The sequence below is a fragment of the Petaurus breviceps genome, unplaced genomic scaffold (assembly GCF_028583685.1).
Source record: "Petaurus breviceps papuanus isolate PSGF00001 unplaced genomic scaffold, PetGlider_PUasm1.0 90808, whole genome shotgun sequence".
In the NCBI taxonomy this organism is placed as follows: Eukaryota; Metazoa; Chordata; class Mammalia; order Diprotodontia; family Petauridae; genus Petaurus; species Petaurus breviceps.
Genome location: NW_027187349.1, coordinates 18267928 through 18290445, shown reverse-complemented (window position 1 = coordinate 18290445; position 22518 = coordinate 18267928). Strand labels below are relative to the sequence as shown.

The following is a 22518-nucleotide window of genomic DNA, read 5'->3' as shown; positions in this document are numbered from 1 at the left end:
TGGGCATCTACTTTGTTTCCAATTCTTAGCTATCACAAAAACTGTTGCTATAAATATTTTGGGTATACTTGGGAATCTAAGTATCTAAAGTAATTTACAAATTCAGTCCTAATTTACCAAAATACAGAAGGGATACTTTGTAGACCTAGTAAAATAATAACAAATTTCATTTGGTAGAAGGGAAAAAAAAGTCTATAATCTCAATTATAAAAAATAAAATCTCATTTTAGACTTCAAATGGTAATTACAAAGCAGAAATCATCAAAAACTATTTGCTACTTAAAAAAAAAACCCCAACAAAACAGAAAAGTAGATCAGAAAGGACAGTCAACTAATCAGTCAAACTTTTTTTTTTGTTTTTTTGTTTTTGCTGGGGCTATAATCTTTACTTAAAAAAACATTTTCAACATTCACTTTTATAAGATTTTGATTTTTAAACATCACCCCTCCTGAAGAGGTCGTGCAATCCGACATAGGCCATACATGTACAATCATATTAAATATATTTCCACACTAGTCATGTTGCAAAGAAGAATAAGAACAAAAGGGGAAAACCATGAGAAAGAAATCCCATCCCCCCCACCAGAAAAAAAAGGAAAAATAGTATGCTTCGATCTGCATTCAAACCCCATAGTTATTTCTTTGGATATGGATAGCATTTTCCATCATGAATCCTGGAATTGTTTTTGATCATTGCATTGCTAAGAGCTAAGTCTTTCAAAGCTATCAAAGTCTATCATCATACAATGTTGATGTTACTATGTACAATGTTTTCCTGGTTCTGCTCACTTGATTCAGCATCAGTTCATCAAACCATTCCAGGTTTTTCTGAAATCCATCTGCTCATCATTTCTTATGGAACAATAGTATTCTATTATATACATATATCACAACTTGTACAGTCATTCCCCAATTGATGGGTATCCCCTCAATTTCCAATTCTTAGCCACCACAGAAAGAGCTGCTATAAATATTTTTGTACATTTGTGTCCCTGTCCCATTTGTATGATCTCTTTGGAATACAGACCTAGAAGTGGTATTGCTGGATCAAAGGGTATGCACAGTTTTATAGCCTTGTGGACATAGTTCAAAATTGCTCTCCAGAATGGCTGGATCAATTCACAACTCCACCAACAATACAATAGTGTTCCAATTTTCCCACATCTTCTCCAACTATTATCATTTTCCCGTTTTGCCATGTTAGCCAATCTGATAGTTATGATATGGTACCTCAGAGTTGTTTTCTCTAATCAATAGATTTAGAGCATTTTTTCATGACTATAGATGGCTTTAATTTCTTTCTCTGAAAACTGCCTATTCATATCCTTTGACTATCAATTGGGAAATGAATTGTAACCTTACAGATTTGACCCAATTTTCTACATACTTTGGAAATGAGGTCTTTATCAGATACTAGCTGTAAAAATTGTTTCCCAACTAATCTTGGTTGCATTGGCTTTGAGTGTGTATAAAATTTTTAATTTACTGTAATCAAAATTTTCTATTTTGCATTTCATAATGTTCTCTATCTCTTGTTTGTTTGGTCACAAATTCTGCTGTTCTCCATAGGTCTGACAGGTGTAAACTATTCCTTGCTCTCCTAATTTGTTTATGTTATCACCCTTTATGGCTAAATTGTGTATCCATTTTACTTTATGTTGGTATACAGTGTAAGATGGTAGTCTATACCTAGTTTCTGCCACACTATTTTCCAGTTTTCCTTGTAATTTTTGTCAAATAATGAGTTCTTATCCTAGAGCTGAAGTCACTGGATTTATCAAAAAGTAGATTACTATAGTACTGTGTACCTAATACACCACTATTTCTTAGCCAATATCAAGTAGTTTTGATGATTACTGTTTTATAATACAATTTTAGATCTGGTATGGCTAGGCCACCTTGCCTTTCATTTCTTTTTATTAATTCCCTTGATATTCTGGACCTTTCATTTTTCTAGATGAAATTTTATTATTTTTTTCTAGCCCCATGTAATGGTAATAGAAATTTGAAGATCTTCCCTGGCCCTTAATAAGCCTAAATTGAACTTATGAAATAGTAGCCCCAGCTAGGGCTTCATCAATCAAGAGTTGAAGGAGAGAATTCTAAAGATAATATCTATTTGGTGACCTTAAGGAGGAAGTTACTATCTCAGGTAATTACAATGACCCATTCAAGAGCTAATAATTATCCTATTAACAACCTTGGAAGAAAAAAGAATTTTTAAATAAGCATTTATTAAGCACTTTCTTTGTACTACACTAGGTACTAGGGATATAATACAAAAAAAAAAAAAACACCATTATCCATCTTAGAACTGAGAGACAAAGACTCTTGTAAAAGTTACAAAGAAAAAAAAAGTTGAACTTTTAGCACTGCAAACGAGGTTACAATCTGCTATACAGCAAAAAGAACTTTTATGGTATAAACAAAAAAGTATAACATACTACCCTTAACATAAATATTTCTTCTACTTAGAATCTTACAAAGTAGAAGTTGCAATTTCAGTATGAAATAATAATAACTGTAGTAATAATGACCTGATCCATCCTTAGTCTCACTCCTATAGTGTGAGATGGATCACAGAAGTTAAGAAGTTTCACTGGCTAATGAAAAAGGCCACTGAGGAAAAAGTATTGATTACTGATCCTACTGCCTAGTCCCTAACTTTATCTCCATTCTTTCCTACTGTTTGAAATAACAAAATGGCACTGACTTTTTATCATCACAAGGTCCTTAATGGTGCTACCCCAAAATACCGCCCAAATCAAATAATACTTCTCCAGACTGGCTATCAAACTCTCACCTCTGCTCTCCTAATCCCTATGACTCAGACTTACTGTCTTCTTAAGTAAAAATAAAGCTCCAATGCCTATCCTCTCATTTCATTTACAATTCAGTCCTACCCCTCTGGGTCCTATCCTGCTCTCTCCTTCCCTTCCTCTATATTCTCAGGAACATTAGCCCCTTCTATCATTAAAAAAAAAAATTGTATTAAGCTGCTTCTACACACATCCCTTCCATCTTCTTATACCATTCACTGTCTTTGCTTTTATTCATATGCAGTTGAACCGTGAAGCAAATAGCAAATTCACACTAAGTGGGTTCACTAAGCTTCTGTTACACAATCCCCAGTCCAAAGCAGCAAGGCACCTCCCTAACCAATCCACCATCCAACTCACTCACCAAAGAGGCTTTTCAAGTCAGCAAGTACTGAAGTGGCTACTGTGCGCCAGGCACTGTGCTAACAGGTGGGGAGTGACCTTAAGCAGATGTCAGTCAGGGCCCCCAAGCGACTCTGCAAGACCTTCAGTTACAGAATAGTGCAAGGCCTGCAGGGGTGGGGGGGGGCTTTCCTAGGCTATAAAATCCTAAATCCAGACCAAACAGGCTATTCCCCCCCCCTCCCCACTAACCTCACCCCTGCCCCTTTGCTACTCCCACATCACAGAATTCTCTCTTCCTTCAAGGTTCAGTTCAGGTGCTGCTACATACACGTACAAAGAGTTTCCTAAACTTTCTAGTTTTTAGTGTTCTCTTTCTCCCCAATTTATCTCATATTTACTTATTTAGAAGACAACATAATGCATAAAGTAGAAAGAGTGCTGGACTTAGTATCAGAAGATAGGGGTTCAAATCCTGGTTTCATCCATAAATGAAATCCGATTTCTTAGTAGATGGCAGGCTTCCCCCTCATTGGAGGTGTCTCGGGTAATTACAGAAGTATTTGAATATTATTTCAGAAGAACAATAGACAGGGAGAGGGGAAAGACAGTGGGGAGAGCACAAAAGCAGTTATTAAGTGCTTACTACAAATGCCAAGCATTGTGCCAAACACTAAGGATACAAATACGAGCAGACAAGCCTGTCCTCGGGAAGCTTGAGGAGAACACATCTTAAAAGGGGGGAAAGGTTCCTGGCAAGGAATCAGGGGTGAATTTAGCAGGCTGGGCCCCCTCATGAAATGGTGCTACAGGTCAGTCTCACCCATGAGAGAATCAGGCCCCAAGGTAGGGGTGTCAGGATGAGAAGGTAGTAAGTGATCAAGGAGATGGAAAAGTACAGAGTGAAGACAGGAAAAGGTCTTACTTCTAAGCTACATCCCACACGCCCTCAGGATTCAGACTCCCCAGCAGAAACTTAAGGACAGTGCTGGTGCTAATGCTCTGGGATCCAATTGTTATGTTTTACCCAGGAAAGAAAAGGGAAAATTCTCTTAAGGGGAAAGGACTATCTTTGGGACACTTTTGTAGGCCCATCTCTAAAGTGTTAACTTGAATAACCCAACTCAAGAGAAGAAGAGGAGAAAAAGAAAAGTGATGCTATACTAGATGTGATGAAATAACTGTCAGGCCAACCAAATGTAAAGAAAAATGACAAGAGCCACCCAAAGATCACCCACCATGCACCTCATCTGCCTCTTTCTTTATCTCTTTGTTATAGGGTAGTCTAGCTCCACTTTGCCATCTCAGTTTAATCTACTCTACCTCTTTCCAACCATTGCCTTCTGGCAACGTTCTTTTCACAATTCCAGTTATCGGCATCTTTCCATAACCAAAGTGTCTTATTTCAAAATTCATCTCTCAAAACCATTTCTGCTTTGATGGCAGAAAAGCTTTGGTTTTTCTTTTTCCTTCACCATTCTTTAATTATGCTAAAGTTTGAAGTTATTTAACTTTATCCACTTTGCTAACACAAGGAAAATACACTTAATTAAAGCTGGCCTCTGCCCCAAATTATCCACCCACACAAGTCAGAATAAATTAAATGTATTATATGTTGTTCCAAGTCTTCAACTATGCAGACATAACAGAAGGATAAAAGGGTCACCTATAAAATCAGTTTCTTTATCCATTTAATCTTTAATCTAAAATCTTTCTATTAAAATGACCTTAAAAATAATTTTTATATCCTAGGATAAATTATAACTTTCTCAGATGTCTTATTTTCTATGTGTTTTTCTAATTACTTTAAAATGTTAGCCTTGCATTCAAATGAAGTCCCAATAAGGTACTTTTGGTAAGACACCGAGGGTTACAGCTACTTTAAAAAGAGAGAGAAAGAGCAAGATTTCCTTCACTGAACAGCAGAACAATGTCTTTGCTGTCTCAGTTTGGATTCACTCATTACTCTGTCTTTCTGCCAAAGTTTCTCCAGCGTTCTTGAATACCAAACTGATGCTGTTTTAGAACCTGTTACCCCCTCCCTCCCCCCTAAAATTACAAATCAACAGTTGATTTTTAAAGCCACTGAATCAAGTGGCTTAAAAATAAAAATTTTAAAAAATATACGTATCAAAGAATTGTTCCACTTAAATAACTCAGGCACCACACAGAAGCAAAAAACAATTTTATTAGTTTATAAAAGGAAATTGAGACAAAAGGCATAGAAAAAGCTGACTCGATGAGTGGCTAGGTGGCACAGTGAACAGAGCACCAGCCCTGGAGTCAAGAGGACCTGAGTTCAAATCCAGCCTCAGACACTTTATACTTACTAGCCACGTGACCTTGGGTAAGTCACTTAACCCCAATTGCTCCTCAAAAAAAACAGCTGACTCAAATTTAATTATCAATTAGAACACCAGAGGCATTTTGGTATAGGGAGCAGAGAATCAACCTCAGACACAGGAGACCTAAGTCTGTATTCTTATCTCTGATACATAGCAGCAGTGGGACCCTGGGCAAACCTTTAACCTCATGGTGTGCCAGGCATTTTTCTAAGATTATAAGCTGCAAAAACAAAACAAAACAAAAAGATTATAAACTGCAGAGGAGTTACTGATCTTCACTGATAAAGTGATCAATGGATCAAGGATCTAGATGAAGGAGTGAGGTCTCGAGGTCATGTGTGGCCCTCTGGGCCATCAAGTATGATCCTGTGATTCAAAGGCTGTAGAGGGCCACATGTCATCTCAAGGTCATAGGTTCCCACCCCTGACTAAAAGCAAGGAGAGATCTCACAAGCCATCTTACTGGTTTTATAGATGAAGAACCTGGGTCCAGGAAAGGTAAGTGACTTAACCATGGCGACATAAGTATAAATGCTAGGTTTATTCCTCCGTGCCACAAAACCAATCCAAAAGAAATTATGGAAACATAAATATTCCATGTAACAAACATTAGCCATTTTTGGATGCACAGAGCTATGTTAACTCTGAGAAATGATAAAGTTTACATAAGACTGTCTACAGGTAATTATATAGTATGAACACACACACACATATACTATGGCACACAATAATACAAGTTGACTAGGTAACTAAGAGCTATAGGAAGTCTGAGGAGGAAAAGGTTGTTAAGAACAAGGGTATCATAGAAGACTTCACAAGACTCACAAAAAAGGGAGTAGTATTCATATTAAGTTAAAAAAAGAGGTAAGGGAGCCAACAGTAAAGAAAAAAGGATAACAGTTCAGATATACATAATAGCTTGAACAGGGGGTAAAGAAGTGGTTAGCTCAGGGTGTGGTCAGAGTTAAAAGTGGGGAGTAATAGGAAATAGTATGGAAATCCAATATTAAAAATTATAATTCAATTCCATATGGGCTTACTCCCCCAGAGAACTTTTATTATGAAAAACTTGGTAGGTCAAGTGTCTGCCTACGGGTAGGCAACCTACCCATAGTTTCCCCAGGTGCCAGGTTTTATTCTTTACTTTAGAGAGACTTCCAAAAAGAAGTTGGAGGAGGGAGTCTCTAATCCCTTCCAAGAAAAGCCAAAAGTATCACCAAGGAAGAGCAGCAACCATGCCAGAGAAACTCCATTTCTGGAGGGTGTCCTTGGTCATCAACCAAGCTGCTAGTGGAATTCAAGGCATGGGTGAAAGGGGAGCATGGAAAGCCATCCAACAAAATCTTTAAGGCTGGGTGGGTGGGAGAGGAAGGTGGGTAAATTAAGTAGTGACTAGTCATGAGGAGTAAAGTTATGGTCAAAAGACCCTGGAGCTGGTAACAACATCTTTCCTTTTTTCCACTCCTGCTCTATTCCTCCCATGGGTAAAATCATTTTCCCTTTTGATGGCTAATCCTTCACTTCCTTCTTTTTCCTTCCCTTCTCAAAGTGGAAGGGCTGAAGGAAAGAAGAGCAAATTTTGTCTTCCCACTTCCCATCGGGGGAGTCATTCTCTGATTGCTTATTTTAGTTTCTGTGCTATCTACTGCTGTTATAAAACGAATGTATACTCTAATGGGAGGGGGCAAAAATTCTAGAAAAGAGACACTTTTCCCTCAGTAAAAGCTGGGATTAGGGGAAGGAGCTATTCAAAGAGTATGAGAGACTATGCCATTAATTACTGATACATTAAAGATTATTCAAATCCTATACTAATTTCCTTTATGATCCAGGTAAGGAAAAAAAAGATGGAAATGAGCTAAGAAAAGCTGAGCTATGGAGAAGCTGTCACTTTTAGTTTGAGGCCATCTTGGAGTAGGCAACTCCACAGTGTGCAGCTATCCAGCGGAAAGCCTAGAGTGGAGGAAGGTGGAACAATTTATTATTTTATGGGCCTACCTGCCAATGTTTGGAGCTACAGGATACTAGATCTCATTCAAACACTCCCCCCACAATTAGTTTTACTTATATAGGTAGCTAAAGGACAGAGGCATGAAAAGAAAAACAAATAGGTGGTAAAGAAAAGAAGTTTCCAAACAGAAACAATGGGAAGAAATAGACCAGGAAAAAAATCGAAAAGGGAAGAAGAGGGAAAAAATATAAGGAAAAAGAAGAGATGAATTTTTGATTGTCCACTAAGCTGGAAATAGGGTAAATTCAAAAGGGAAGAAGCAAGAGGAGAAAGGTAAGGTGAAAGGGAGAGTTCAGCCAATTCAGATCTATTGGGCTAAATACTAGTTAACTACTTCTTGCTGCTTCCTGGAGTCTGCAGAGTACAGTCTATATACTAACTACCCTGGGCAATGTAAATTAGCTATGTAATCCTTCCCAGGAGAGATCTGCTAACATCCTTCAAATTTAGACCTAAAAAGCTACAGTAGTCTACCAAGGTAGAAATTATATTCTAGTTCAAAATACTGTCCACAATAATATTCCCACATATTTGTAGGAGGAGGGAACCCACAAATTTTAAAGCCCAGAGTTAAAACCTCCTTACATAACAAAATACTTTATATTAGAATCATCACTGACACATAGGTGAGATCCCAGTTTCACAGATTATTTATAATCATTTATTAACTCACTCTGGACTATCCTGCTATCGCCTATTTATATAAGCCCTTAAGCAGAAATAAAAATTTTAAACCCTTATTGACTCACATATAGTAGATCCTCAACTGATAGTTATGGCATGAATAATAAATCACATCATTTCAATTCATACTGCCATTTTGGGCTTTTTCCTATTTCCCCGTTTTTGATTTAGACAGAGCAATTAACATTAACCCCTGTGGTGAACTTCGGCAAGAAATTGGACAAGGCACACAGGCTAGGCAGCCCTAGATGGGTCGTGTTAACTCTTGAAACTATGAGATAACAGATCTATGAGTATTTGAGTAATAAACACTGAATACACAACAGCAAAAAGTGCAATTAAAAATTATATTAAAATAGCATCTTAGGATTTAAAAACACATTTCCTCACAATAACCTCGTAAGATATGTAATTTAAGTGTAACAGGGAATGCCAAACAACTCCCCTCAAGTAGATGGCCTCTAGCAAACCAGGAAGTCAAACTCTTTCCTCTATTGATACATCCTCTCTGATGTAAGCACTGTCCTTCCTTACTAGTCAGTTCTAATCAGGACCTTCAACTTTCAAACTCTCAAGATTGACTCCAATATGATATATCCAATCTTGGGAATGCTGTTTGGTTACTTATACTCAATAAAGGAATCACAAAGCAGAAAAGGCAGTCACCGGGCCCTTTGGCCCAAGTTCAGCTCACCTAGTGAAACATCCATTCTAGTTCCTTCCTGGGAATGATAGCCAAGTGGCCCAAGTAAGGGAAAGGGCACTAAGCCCTGCTACCACTCCTTCAGTGAGGTCTGAGTATTCACATGCTCTGAGGTCTAAGAGGAAATGAGAGTCACTCCCTTTCAAAAAGCCACTGAGTCAGCAGCACTTCCTGTTCGGTGGTCAATAAGGAAATTGCTTTATCATTGACAAGAGTGCCCAAGCACTCAGCTAATAAACACACTTGATCAGAAAGGAGGCAGCAAGGCAGCTCTGAACATAACTTGTTATTACAAGTATAATAATTAGACTTTGGGGTTACATGTAGTTATCTTCAAGTATTTGATGTGCTGTCATATAAAAGAAGGAATGGATCTGTACTTCTTGTTTCTAGGGGACAGAGCTAGGAACAATAGCAAAGACAAACAGATGTCAAGAAAAATGTATTAAAGATTAGAGTTCTGGGGCAGCTAGGTGGCACAGTGAATAGAGCACCGGCCCTGGAGTCAGGAGGACCTGAGTTCAAATCTGACCTCAGACACTTAACACAAAATTAGCCATGTGACCTTGGGCAAGTCACTTAGCCCCACCTGCCCTGCCTTCCTCCCTCCAAAAGGCAAATAAAAATTAGAGTTCTCTGACAATGGAATGAGCCACCTAAGATAGCGGATTCCCTTCCCCTTACTAGGTACTGAAGTGTAACTGGGGTCTAACCAATGGACTGACACATTCTCAGAGCATGCTTAAGAGAAACCTATTTCCAGAAAAGGGTTATGACATGTAACGGTGGGTTCCTGCTTACTCTCAGATTCAGATCATGTGCATACAATCTTTAAATGCTACTGGTCCAATAGCCACATAAAGAAGACAGAATGGAGTATATTCAAAAGGGCTAACTGGGCCCATGTAAGAACTTCCTTTCCTGCACACAGTAAGCCTCTGAAGGGGAATAAACTTGTGGTCTTCCTCAAGTGGGGACAACACATAGCCCATAAATAAGGGTCTCTGTTCTTTGCCTCTTTACCTCTTTTTATTTCTGTTTTTACTGATTTAGGTGGAGTGTTTGAGATAGATATAACCCTGTGAGCTTTCAATGGTCAGACTATTTAGTGCCAGAAGTCCAGCAAATGAAATTCAAGCTTAGATTTAGCAGAAGCCAAATGATGAAGAACTGAAGTCCTGAGTGACCCGTTTGACCCAACATAAATTAAAGACAGCCAGAGGGTGCTATAGCAATTATCCACTGAGTTTGACAACTTTGGAAGTGAACTTGGTGGTATCAATGCTCCACAGAAAATGCTTGAAGTTTGAGCCCACTCCCTACCCCCACTGGGAGCAAGGCACTCTAGGGTGTACCCCAAGTGCTGAGGAGGAGAGGGGAATGCTTTGATACCTCGGTTTTTGTTCTGTCTTTACAGCAGTAAATATTCCCTTGTAAATGCTCATTTTAATTAGTTAAATGAAAACTGAGGTACTAATCATGGGCAGTTAACACTGGCAGAACTCACTGAATGTGGACTTTGAGCACTGGAGAATTACCCTACTTCTCAGAGGTGCCCCTAGAACCCTAAAGGGAAGAGTCAAAGACAACCTTGATCTGGAACCCCATCTGCTAGTATGCTTTAGGGTTTATATAAGAAGTTCAGAGACTTGATAGGCAAAAGCTAGAACTTGTTGGAAATGATGTCAAGGGGTTTCTTGTTCAGGTACAGACTAGATGACCTCTGGGGACCCTGACAACTCTGAGATTCTGTGATTCTATTTCCTGTTTTACAGATGAGGAAAGTAAAACTCAATAAACTTAAGTGATCTACTCATGATTACACAGCTCTTAGATGTCTGAGATAGAAACCTTGACTCCATACTGATCTGAGCCCAAGGCCTTGAAACTGAAAATGGAACAGGATGAAGAAAAATGCCCATATAAAAACTGTATACAGTGTAATTCAAAATATAACCTAGAAAGCAGAAAAACAATGAAGGAAATATCCAGTGGTTCATAAAAGAAAATAACTACAAAGAGATTGTGGATAAAATTGTAGGTACAGCAACAAACCAGAACCCAAACCCAAACATCATAAATTTAGGAACCACATTCACTGCAGCACATTCATTCCTTGGTCTAGATGTGGTAGGAGGGTTTTGGTTTATAGAAGACAACATATTTAATCATGAAATATGAAACTCTACCAGCATAGAGATATATCTAAACATAGTATTAAGGTTCCCTGAGGTTAATTACATCATCAGATGCCCATGATTTCCATACAGATTCACTATATGCCTTTATAAATTAGATTTCTACTCCATTCAACTGTTTTTGCTTTGCAAAATACTTTCTTTTTGAACCCTTCTGAGAAATATATTATTACTTAAGAATTAGTAGTCAGAAAGATGAAACAAATTAACTTCATTTTCAAAATGATTTTTAAAAATTCTTCTCTTGGTCATTCCACAATAGATAAATGGTCAAAGAAGCAGTACTCAAAAGAATAAATTTATCAAGGGTAAAATAAAAAGTGCTCCAAATCACTAATAACAAGTGACATGCAAAATCAAAGAACTCTGGAGGTTTCACCTCATACCCATATAATTAGCAAAGATGACCACAAAAGAAAATAAGAACTGTTGAAATATCAATGGGAAAATAAGCACATTAACATATTGCTGGCAGGGCTATGAAGTGGTCTAATCACTCTGAAAAACAATTGGGAACTATATTCCCCCAAATCATTAAAGTATGAATATCCTTTGACAAAATAAATACCAAAGAAGATAGAAAGGACTCACACATACAAAAATATTTATAGAAGCACTTTTTGTTGCATCAAAGAAGTGGAAATTAAGTGGACACTGATTAATTGGAAAATGGCTGAACAACTGATGGTACATAAATTTAATAAAATATTACTCTACGGAGAGCAATATGGAATTATCTCAAAGAGTTATAAAATTGTGTATACCCTTTGACCTAGCAATACTACTATTAGTTCTGTTTCCCAAGGTGAACAGGGAAAAAGGAAAAGAACCTATGTGTTCTAAAATATTTATAGCAGCTCTCTTTGCAGTGGAAAAGAACTGGAAATTGAGGGGGTGTCCATAAACTGGGGAATGCCTTAAACAAGTTGTGGTGTGTGATTATGATGGAATGCTACTGTGCTGTAAGAAATGATAAGCAGGTTGATTTTAGAAAAACATGGAAGGACTTGCATAAAACATAAGAGTGAAATGAGCAGAACCAAAATAATGCTGTATACAGTTAACAGCAATACTGTTCAAAGAGTAACTATGAATGACTAAGTTATTCTGAGCATTATAAACATTCAAATCAACTACAAAGGACCTATGAAGGAAGATCCTATCTACCTCTAGAGAAAGAACTGATATATAAAAGTATGCAGAGTATGGTTCTATACACACACATAAATACATACATATGTGTATATATTTATCTGTGTCAAAATGGTGGCCTTCTCTAGTGTAGGGTGAGGAGGGGGTGAGGGATATAATTTGGAACTTAAAATGTAACCCCCAAAAAGTTGTTTCTTTCAAAGAATATTATTCTTCCATAAGAAATGACTAAAAGGATGGATTTAGAGAAACCTGGGAAGAGTCATACAAACTAATACAGAATGAAATGAGCAGAACCAAGGGAATAATTTAAAGAGTGACAGCACTGTAAAAGAAAATAGTTTTGAAAGATTTAAATATTCTGATTCATACAATGACCAAACAAAACTCCAGAAGACTGATGATTAATCATGTTTCCCACCTCATGCCAGAGATGTAAACTAAAAGTGCAAGATGAGATACACAATTTCATATATGGGTATGGGGGGGGGGTTGCTTACCTATACTAATATTTTTATGAAAGGGTGGGGAGGGACTTTGGAGGAGGCAGTTGGGTAATAAGATAAGAGTAATGCCCAAAAATAACATCAATTAAATATTTTTTAAAATATACAGAAGAAAGCAGAAAGAAATTCAAAAGACAAAAAAGCACAGCATTTATATTAACCACAATCAATTTATTTTATTATATATTTGGGGAAATGCTGTACATAACATAGATTCTCAATGTTAATACGATCCCCTTTTAACTATTCTTCATGTAAGAAAATGTTGTCTGTTGACACTTGTCAAATTTTTAAGAGAAAAACCTTTTCTTTATATTTCTTTTCCTTTTAATATCTGATGAAATTTGAGAGGTTGTATCATTTTCATTCATAGATGTTTGTACATATGTATATATACATACACATGTATATATACATATACACATAAATGAAGATGGATACATACACAGTCAAATCCTCAACATTTGATCATTTAACTTTCCCCAACTTCCAATATTCCTGTGATTTTATTAGTAACTTCATTTTCACTTTCACTTTGGCAACTGTCCACAAGAAGCCCAACGTACACAAATTTATGTCTGCAAAAAGGAGTAAAGTATTTGTAAAAGTGTTCATGAATCCACTCCAGAAAGAGCTAAAGTAACCTCTTAAGTACAGACGAGGAAACTGAAAAAAATGAAAAACCAACTAAGTTTGTGGCTAATTGAGAAGGTGGTGAGCCCAGCTCTCCTGCCTGGGGCAGGTGCGGGACAAGCCTCCCATCTCCTCGGCTGCCCAGGAGTCTGGAACTCAGCCTGTACCATTAGGGAGGGCAGGTTGCTCTTTCCTCTTCTTTACCTGGGCGTTCTTCTAACATCCTGGCACTTGGTCCCTGGCCCTCCCCTTCTGAACTGTATGCAGATAATATATTCAGCAATCTCTTGGAAAAGATTATAGTTTTGGGTGGTTGCAGGAACCTAAACCCCTATTTCCCACAAGTTCAATTTCTCACTCACATTTTTTTATTTTCACCCCATTTTCTAGGAATGTTACCCTACACCAAAAGTTGAGAACTGACTTTACATGCATAAATATTTACAAACACAAATGACTATTGCAGCAGGCCTTTCTTACAACAAGCCATATCTGCACAAGACACACTATTCTCCTGCCAGTTACCCATCTCTTTGCTATGACTATAACCTTCCGTGACCCCAATAAACATTACTAATGGGCACTTCCCTGCCTGTTACATGAAGGGCATGAAATTATCCAGATGCACCTTAGCCAAATTCCCTCTGCTTTAAAACTCCAGACCGTTACCCATATTGCTGAGTTACGCTGTATGAAGAATACCGAGGCAATTCTGACATGGAACTAGGAGGCATGACAAGAAGCCTTGTTCTTGTTGCTGGTGTTGGTGTTCAGTCGTCTCCAACTCTTTGTGACCCCATCTGGGGTTTTCCTGACAAAGATACTAGAGGAATTTGCCATTTCCTCCTCCAGCCCATCTTACAGGTGAAGAAACTAAGGCAAACAGGATTAAGTGACTTGCTGTGTATCTGAGGGCAGATTTGAACTCAGGAAGATGAGTCTTCCTCCCCCTGACTTGGTATTCTATCCACTGCACACCTTCTACTTGACTGCCAAACTGACACTGTCATAAACTCTTCTTCATCTTGCTGTGGCCCTTCTCCTTAGTCAGGGATGTATCTTGTTCTCTCCAGTAACTGTGTATCTATCTGTCTAGTAGCTGTGAATGATACATTGCCCTGAACCTTTCCTATCACCCCTTCCTTATGCCTTGTGAGTCAAATGCATCTATGAAAAAAATCTCTTGCTTTTGATCACTGATCACCTTCATCACTGGCTCATTTGCCTCCTCTATGGAATCCTCCAAGTACCAAAAGCAGTTTCAATAGAATAGGACAAGGATTTACAGCAGAAAGGAACACTGGTGACCACCTAGTCCAAACCCCTCACTGGATAGATGAGTAAACTAAGACTCAGAAATATTATAAGACATACGAGGCCAAATGTAGCAAAGAAGAGAGTCAGGACCATGTTGTATCATTACATGATATGTTCCACACACTGACATTCTAGGGGACATAAAACTATATTACATAATTCTGATGGCTTAATTATAGCTTCACAGGGTTGGGTTGTTTTTTTTTAATCACCCCTCCTTACTCCCTGAAATGGTAAGCAGTCCAATACAGGCTATACATGTGCAATCATATAAAACATTTCCATATTATTCATTTACTTTCTATGTTCAAATGGCCCACTTCCCAATCTGCCATAAATGGAGGGAAAAGGAAAAGGTAATGGAGGGAACCCTTTTTATTTCTTTATTTCATTGGTGTAAGAAACACAACATAGTAAAATTAAATCCTTGTAAGCAAGAAGACCGAGCTTCAGGTCCCATCTCTAAAACAGACTGTCCAAAAGGTCCCTGGGCACTGAAAAATGGAGTTCCCTATAACAAGGAAACACAGATTTGAGTTTATACTCTCCCACTAGTATTAGCAGTAAAAATCCCTGGAAAACTTGCAAAGGACTACATACTGGCTTTAGGAATGGGAGAATGAGACCATTCTGTCCCACAATAAGCCAGGGAGGAAAGAAATCCTAGTTAGAAGAAAGAGAATTGAATGTAAGCTGGTCAATCCCTAAAACACAGAAATAAAAGAAAGTGACTAGGAAGGCAGTCTGAGACAAAAAGTATCCCCACATAATTTATACTGATAAAGGTTCCTTATACGTCCTTATTCTCACCCCCTAGCAGTTCCCATTCCTTTTCCCTTCCCTAATTCTCAGGCTCTTCACCCACAACCAAACCAAAGGACCTACTTTTGACTAGGAGTCACCATGGGAGATCAGTTTCTTCTACTACCTAACATGGAATTGCTTTCTTTCCTCTCCTACAGCAGGGCAGATTTGTTCCTAGCATCCCAAGTTGGAACTCAAAATGCATATTCTCATAGAAACAATGTTAAACAAAGTGGTTAAACTCCACAGTACTACAAGCACAGTACCACAGGTCCACTGTGGAATAAATAGGAACTTGTGAGTTGGCCTGAGAACCTTAATAGCATTGTTTCTAAGGGAAAACATTTTCCAAATTCCAAAGAGTGGCTTTAGAAAATGACTTTATCTAAGAAATTAACTACTGTAGAGATGAGTCATATCCCCTCTCAGGTTCTACATACCACATGTACAAAACATTTTTGAATAAATGAAGTCATTGCTTTCAACCATATATCTTTAGAGGTAGAACGATAAGTGTTGGACCTAGAGAATATGTGGCCTCAAGGCCTGAACAGACACTGGAAAGACACTGAAATTACTTTATTTGCATAATTCCAAATTACTTTTCAAAATGGTTGTTCCATTTCACAGGTCAACCAGCAATGAATCAGTAGTGCTTCTCATTCCACAACCACTTCAAGACTATTTCCATGTTTGGTTACCTTTACTCATTTGCAGGGTATAAAGTGAAACTTCAGGGTTTTGATTTGCACTCCTCCAACTAGTAATCTGGAGCATTCTTTCCTGTGATTACGAATGCATTGCAATTCTTTTGAGAATTATTCATATTGTTTGATCACTTTTATACTGGGAAATAGGGGCAGTTAACTGGTGGTATAGTGTATAGAGTACTGGGCCTGGAGTGAGGAAGATCTGAGTTCAACTCTGGGCAAGTCACTTAACTCTGTTTCCTCATCTGTAAAATAAGCTGGAGAAGGAAAGGGAAAACCATTCCAGTATCTTTGCCAAGAAAATCCCAAATGTGATCACTAAGAGTGGGACAGAACTGACAAACAACTCAACAACAAATATTGGGAAATTACTATTATTAGTCAAATATTTATTAGTTGCTTATAGATATTAGATATTAAACCCTTATCAGAGAAATTTGACACAAAGATTTTTTTTTTGCCCATTCAACTTTTTCATGCCAGGTGAATTAATTTTATCAGTAAAAACACTTTTCAGTTTCATGAAATCAAAGTTATATTATTTTTTTGTAATTGCTTCTATCCCTTGTGTGCTTAAGAAAATATCTCCCTACTCACAGTTGTGAGAGGTAAATGATCAGCTTCTCTTCTTTTTATACTATATATACTAATTTTTTTATACTATAATCTTTTTTTTTAAAGGTCAATTGCCTCCTGATTTTACTTGTTCTGGGACTCCAAAATAAAAATCAATGTTCCTTATTCTCTACACAAAACTAGTTTTAAAAAGTGGAAGGTATACTACTATAATCTTTAATATTAATGTTGTGGCTCCATATATGTAAAGGGTCGCTCAAACCCTAATTTCTGCCAGACTGCTTTCCAGTTTTCCCAGTTTTTTAAAAAATCAAGTAAGAGTTTTTTTCATAGGCAATTTATGTTTTCCATTTTATTAAACACTAGGCTAAGTTCACTGTCTCTGATTCTCCCTTGTCAACTCTGGTCCAATGTTCTATTTCTTTATTTGTTAACCAATGTCAGACGTTTTTGATGACTGCCCTTAACAAAATAATTTGAGGTTTAGAAGTGCTATTCCCCCTTGATCCCTATGCCTTTTCATCATTCCCCTTGTTATCTTCTATCTTTTGTTCTTCCAAATGAATTTTGTTTCATTTATCAAGTTCTATAAAGTTTCCTGCTGGTAATTTAATTGGTATAGGACTGAAAGTATAAATTAACTTTGATAGTACTTCCATTTTTTACTATATTGGTATAGTCTAACCATAAGCACTGAATATTCCTCCAGCTATTTAAGTTTTTCTTTCTTTAAGGGGCATTAAAGTTATCTTAGGAGCACTGAATCTATAAAAGTCTATCTATGCTTTAGCATGTCAATCCCCAAATATTTTAGGCATTTTGTAGTTATTTAGATTATTTCTATATTGTTTCTAACATTCTATTCTAACAATATTTCTATTGTTGCTTCTTGTGTTTTATTCTTATACAGAAATGCTGTTGATTTTTAAGGATTTATTCTATAGCCTGCAATTTTACTTAATTATTATCTTTGCTGATTCCTTAAAATTTTTTTTAATTCAATTTTTAATTTATTAATTTGTTTGTTTCCTTTTAGTTTACAGGATTCAATTCCACAATTCCTTGAATTTCACATTTTGTCCCCCTCCTTCCCCTCCCCCCCATGGCGTCTTATAATCAAGTATAGGATCTGTAAATACTTTCACATTATACAATGGTCAGGTTATAGGGATGGATTATACCAGCTGGAATGAAAAATGGTAAAGAGGACATAAAATCAAATAAGAGAACAAGAAAGATCAGGTATTTTGCTTCCACCTGGATATAAATTTAGTTCTTTCTAGTTCTTTCTCTGGATGCACGTTTTTCTCTCCATCATGCATCTTTTGGGATTGACTTATATCCCTGCATTGTTGAGAAGAGTCCAGTCTATCAAAGTTGGTCATCACACATATGTTGTGTCTGTAATCGTGTATAAATTCCTCCTGGTTCTACTCTTCTCACTCAGCATCAGTTCTTTTAAGCCTCTCCAGGTAAATATGAAGACCGCCTGCTCCCCGTTTCTTATAGCGCAATAATATTCCATAACATGCATATACCACAACTTGTTCAGCCATTCCCCAATTGATGGACACCCCCTTAATTTCCAATTCTTTGCTACAACAAAAAGAGCTGCTATAAACATTTTTGTACATATGGGTCTTTCTCCCATTTCTATGATCTCTTTGGGATATAACCCTAGGAGTGGTATTGCTGGATCAAAGGGTATGAAAGTATTTATAGCCCTTTGGGCATAGTTCCAGATTGCTTTCCAGAAAGGCTGGATCAGTTCACAACTCCACCAACAATGCATTAGTGTTCCAGTTTGCCCACATCCTCTCCAGCATTTGTCATTTTCCTGTTTTGTCATCTTAGCCAATCTAACTGGTGAGATGTGGTACCACAGAGTTGTTTTGATTTGCATTTCTCTAATCAATAGTGAATTAGAGCATTTCTTCATGTGCTTATAGATAGCTTTAATTTCTTTCTCTGAAAACTGCCTGTTCATATCCTTTGACCATTTATCAATTGGGGAATGACTTGTATTCTTATAAATTTGACTCAGTTCTCTGTATATTTTAGAGATGAGTCCTTTGTCAGAGACATAGGTTGTAAAGATTCTTTCCCAATTTCCCACCTCCCTCCTAATCTTGGTTACATTGGCTTTATTTGTACAGAAACTTTTCAATTTCATGTAGTCAAAATTATCCATTTTACATTTTATAATGTTCTCTAATTCCTGTTTCATCATAAAGTCATTCCCTCTCCACAAGTCTGATAGGTAAACTATTCCTTGTTTTAGCAGACTGCTTACAGTATCAACCTTTATACCTAGATCATGAACCCATTTAGACTTGATTTTGGTATATGGTGTTAGATAATGGTCTATGTCCAGTTTCTGCCATACTATATTCCAGTTTTCCCAGCAGTTTTTGTCAAATAGTGAGTTCTTATCCCAAAAACCAGGGTCTGGGGGTTTATCAAACAATACATTACTGTAGTCGTTGACTTCTGAATCTCGTGTGCCTAATCTATTCCATTGATCCACTCCTCTATTCCTAAGCCAGTACCAAGTAGTTTTGATGACTGCTACTTTATAGTACAGATTGAAATCTGGTAAAGCTAGTCCACCTTCCCTAGCATTTTTTTTTTCATTAATTCCCTTGATATTCTGGACCGTTTATTCTTCCAGATGAATTTTGTTACTATTTTTTCTAACTCTATAAAGTAGTTTTTTGGTAAATTAATTGGTATGGCACTAAATATATAATTTAATTTAGGTAAAATTGTCATTTTTATTATATTAGCTCGACCCAGCCATGAGCAATTGATATTTTTCCAATTAGTTAGATCTGACTTTATTTGTGTGAAGTGTTTTGTAGTTATGATCATACAGGTCCTGGGTTTGTTTTGGCAGGTAGATTCCCAAATATTTTATAATGTCTACAGTAACTTTAAATGGGATTTCTCTTTCTACTTCTTGCTGTTGAGTTTCATTGGAAATATATAGGAATGCCGAGGATTTATGTGGGTTTATTTTATATCCTGCAACTTTGCCAAATTTATTTATTGTCTCAAGCAGTTTTTACTTGATTCTCTAGGATTCTCTAAGTATTATCATCATATCGATTCCTTAAAATTTTTAAAGGACGTCAAAGTATCAACAGCAAGTATAGTTTTATCTCCTGTTCACCTATCAATGCCTTTAATTGCTTCCTCTTATTTTACTGCTATTGGAATCGTTTCCAGAACCATATTCAATAGCAAGGAAGACATAGGTATCCTTGCTTCACTCTCATATTTACTGAAACAGTTCTAGTGTATTGCCACTGCATATGACACTTGCTTTTATAGTTTTAAATAGGCTCTTTTGCTGACATTAAAAAAAATCCTGTGTCTAAGGGTTTTATTTTAAAAATAATCTCCCCCCCCAAATTACATGTTAAAACAATTTTTAAATTTTTTTTAAGTTCTGACTTCCAAATTCTATTCTTCCCCCCTTCCCTGAGACAGTAAGCACTCTGACATAGACTATACATGCATGCACAATCATGTAAAACATTTTTATATTAGGTCATTTTGTACAAGATAAGAAAAGGGGGACGAAAGGGAAGGTGGGAGGAAGGAAGGGAAAGAAAGAAAAAAGGATGGAAGAAAAGAGCATACTTCAGTCCGTATTCAGAGGGTATCAGTTCTTTCCCTGAAGGCAGATAGTATGCTTCATCATGAGTCCTCTGGGATTGTTTTGGATCACTGAATTGCTGAGAACAGCTAAGTCATTCACAGTTGTTCATAGAACAATGCTGTTGTTACTTTGTACAACATTCTTCTGGTTCTGTTCACTTCACCTGCATTAGTTCATGTCTCTTTCCAGATTTTTCTGAAATGACCCTACTTGTAATTTCTGATAGCATAGTAATATTCCATCACAAGCATATACCCCAGTTTGTTTAGCTCTTCCCCAATTGATGGGCATCCTCTTGATTTCCAATTCTTAGCCACCACAAAAACAGTTGCTATAAATATTTTTTATACAAATAAGTTCTTTCCCCATTTTTATGTCTTTGGGATATAGACTCTACAGCGGTATTGCTGGATCAAAAGGTATGTACAGTTTTATAACCCTTTATTCCAAACTGCTCTCCAGAATGGTCAGATCAGTTCACAAATGCCAACAATGCCTCAAATATCCCAGTTTTCCCACATCCCCACCAAAATTTATCATTTTTCTTTTGTTATATTAGCCAATATGATAGGCTTGAGGTGGTACCACAGAGTTGTTGTAATTTGCAATTCCCTAATCAAAACTCATCTAGAGCACTTTTTCACATGACAATAACTTTGATTTCTTTGTCTGAAAACTGCCGGTTCATATCCTTTGACCATTTAGCAACTGGGGAATGACTTGCATTCTTATAAATTTTATGTAGTTCTCTACATATTTGGGAAATAAGGTCTTTTTCAGAGATACCTGCTGCTAAAGTTTTTTCCCAGTTTTCTGCTTTCCTTATAATTTTGATTGCATTGGTTTTGTTTGTGTAGCTTAATCTTTTTAAAGGTGACCCTATTCTCATTGGTTTTCTTCTAACCACCAATGCCCTATTCCCATCAGTTAACCCTTTCCTTCTGGAGTTTTACATATGAATTCTTTTTTCTTTCCTGCTTTTATCTGGCTATCCAATTCTTACACTCTTTTTTTTTGTCAGGCAAATAGATTGCTCCTTCCTCTTCTCCCCTTCAACTAGTCTACCTGCTCATTAGTTTTTAAAATTTCATTTTTTAACATCCCTTTCCAGAGAAAATTTCTCTAGGGTCTTCATTATCCTTCTTCTGTCTACGCTAGACCCTCATTCTTTGGTTTATTACCCCTATAATCATCTAGTTCTCTCTATTCTCTATTTCTCACAGAATCAAAACTTCTGAGATATTCTTCCTGAGCTCTTCACTAGATCTAGGCAGCTTCTGCCATTGCCTTATAGCGTTTACCCTGTGGATTCTTCTCTTCTATCCTCTCTCTTCTGCTTCACTACCAGAACAATGCCAATTCCTGCAGGTGACAGATAGGACACAGTTCCATGGCAGGTACTTCCCTTCCCCCACATTGCTGATTATGCAACTCACCATTAATCTACACCCTCCTCCTAGTTACCTTTTCCTCCCTTTACTTCACAATTTCCTCCCTGGATTTGGCTTAAGGAGGAAATAACATAGACTGGGTATCTTACCCTATAGGAAAGTAGGGGGAAAGGGGGCAAGGAGGGGATGGATGATGGAAGGGAGGGTAGATTGGGGGAGGGGGTAGTCAGAAGGAAACATTTTTGAAAAGGGACAGGATCAAAGGAGAAAACAATAAATGGAGGGTAGGACAGGACGGAGGAAAATAGAGTTAGTCTTTCACAATATAACTACTACGGAAATGTTTTGCATAACTACACATGTATAATGTGTATTGAATTGTTTGTCTTCTCAGTGGGGGTGGGTGAGGAGAGAAGAAGGGAGAGAATCTGGAACTCAAGAGTTTTAAAAACAAATGTTAAAAAATTGTTTTTACATACAACCAGGAAATAAGATACACAGGCAATGGGGTATAGAAATCCATCTTGCCCTACAAGAAAGTAAGGGAGAAGGGACTAAGGGTGAGGGGGTGAGGGGATATAAGAGAGGGCAGACTTGGGGAAGGGACTGTAGTTTCAGCTTACGTAACCTGACTCTTTAAAGGTCCGGCATACTGTTTATGCC

General features: G+C 37.2%; 1 protein-coding gene across 3 annotated transcripts in view; it reads right to left on the bottom strand.

Annotated features, from left to right (window-relative positions):
• Positions 1–22518, bottom strand: part of FNBP1L (formin binding protein 1 like) — a 116153-nt gene that overhangs the window by 51958 nt on the left and 41677 nt on the right. The window lies entirely within an intron of this gene.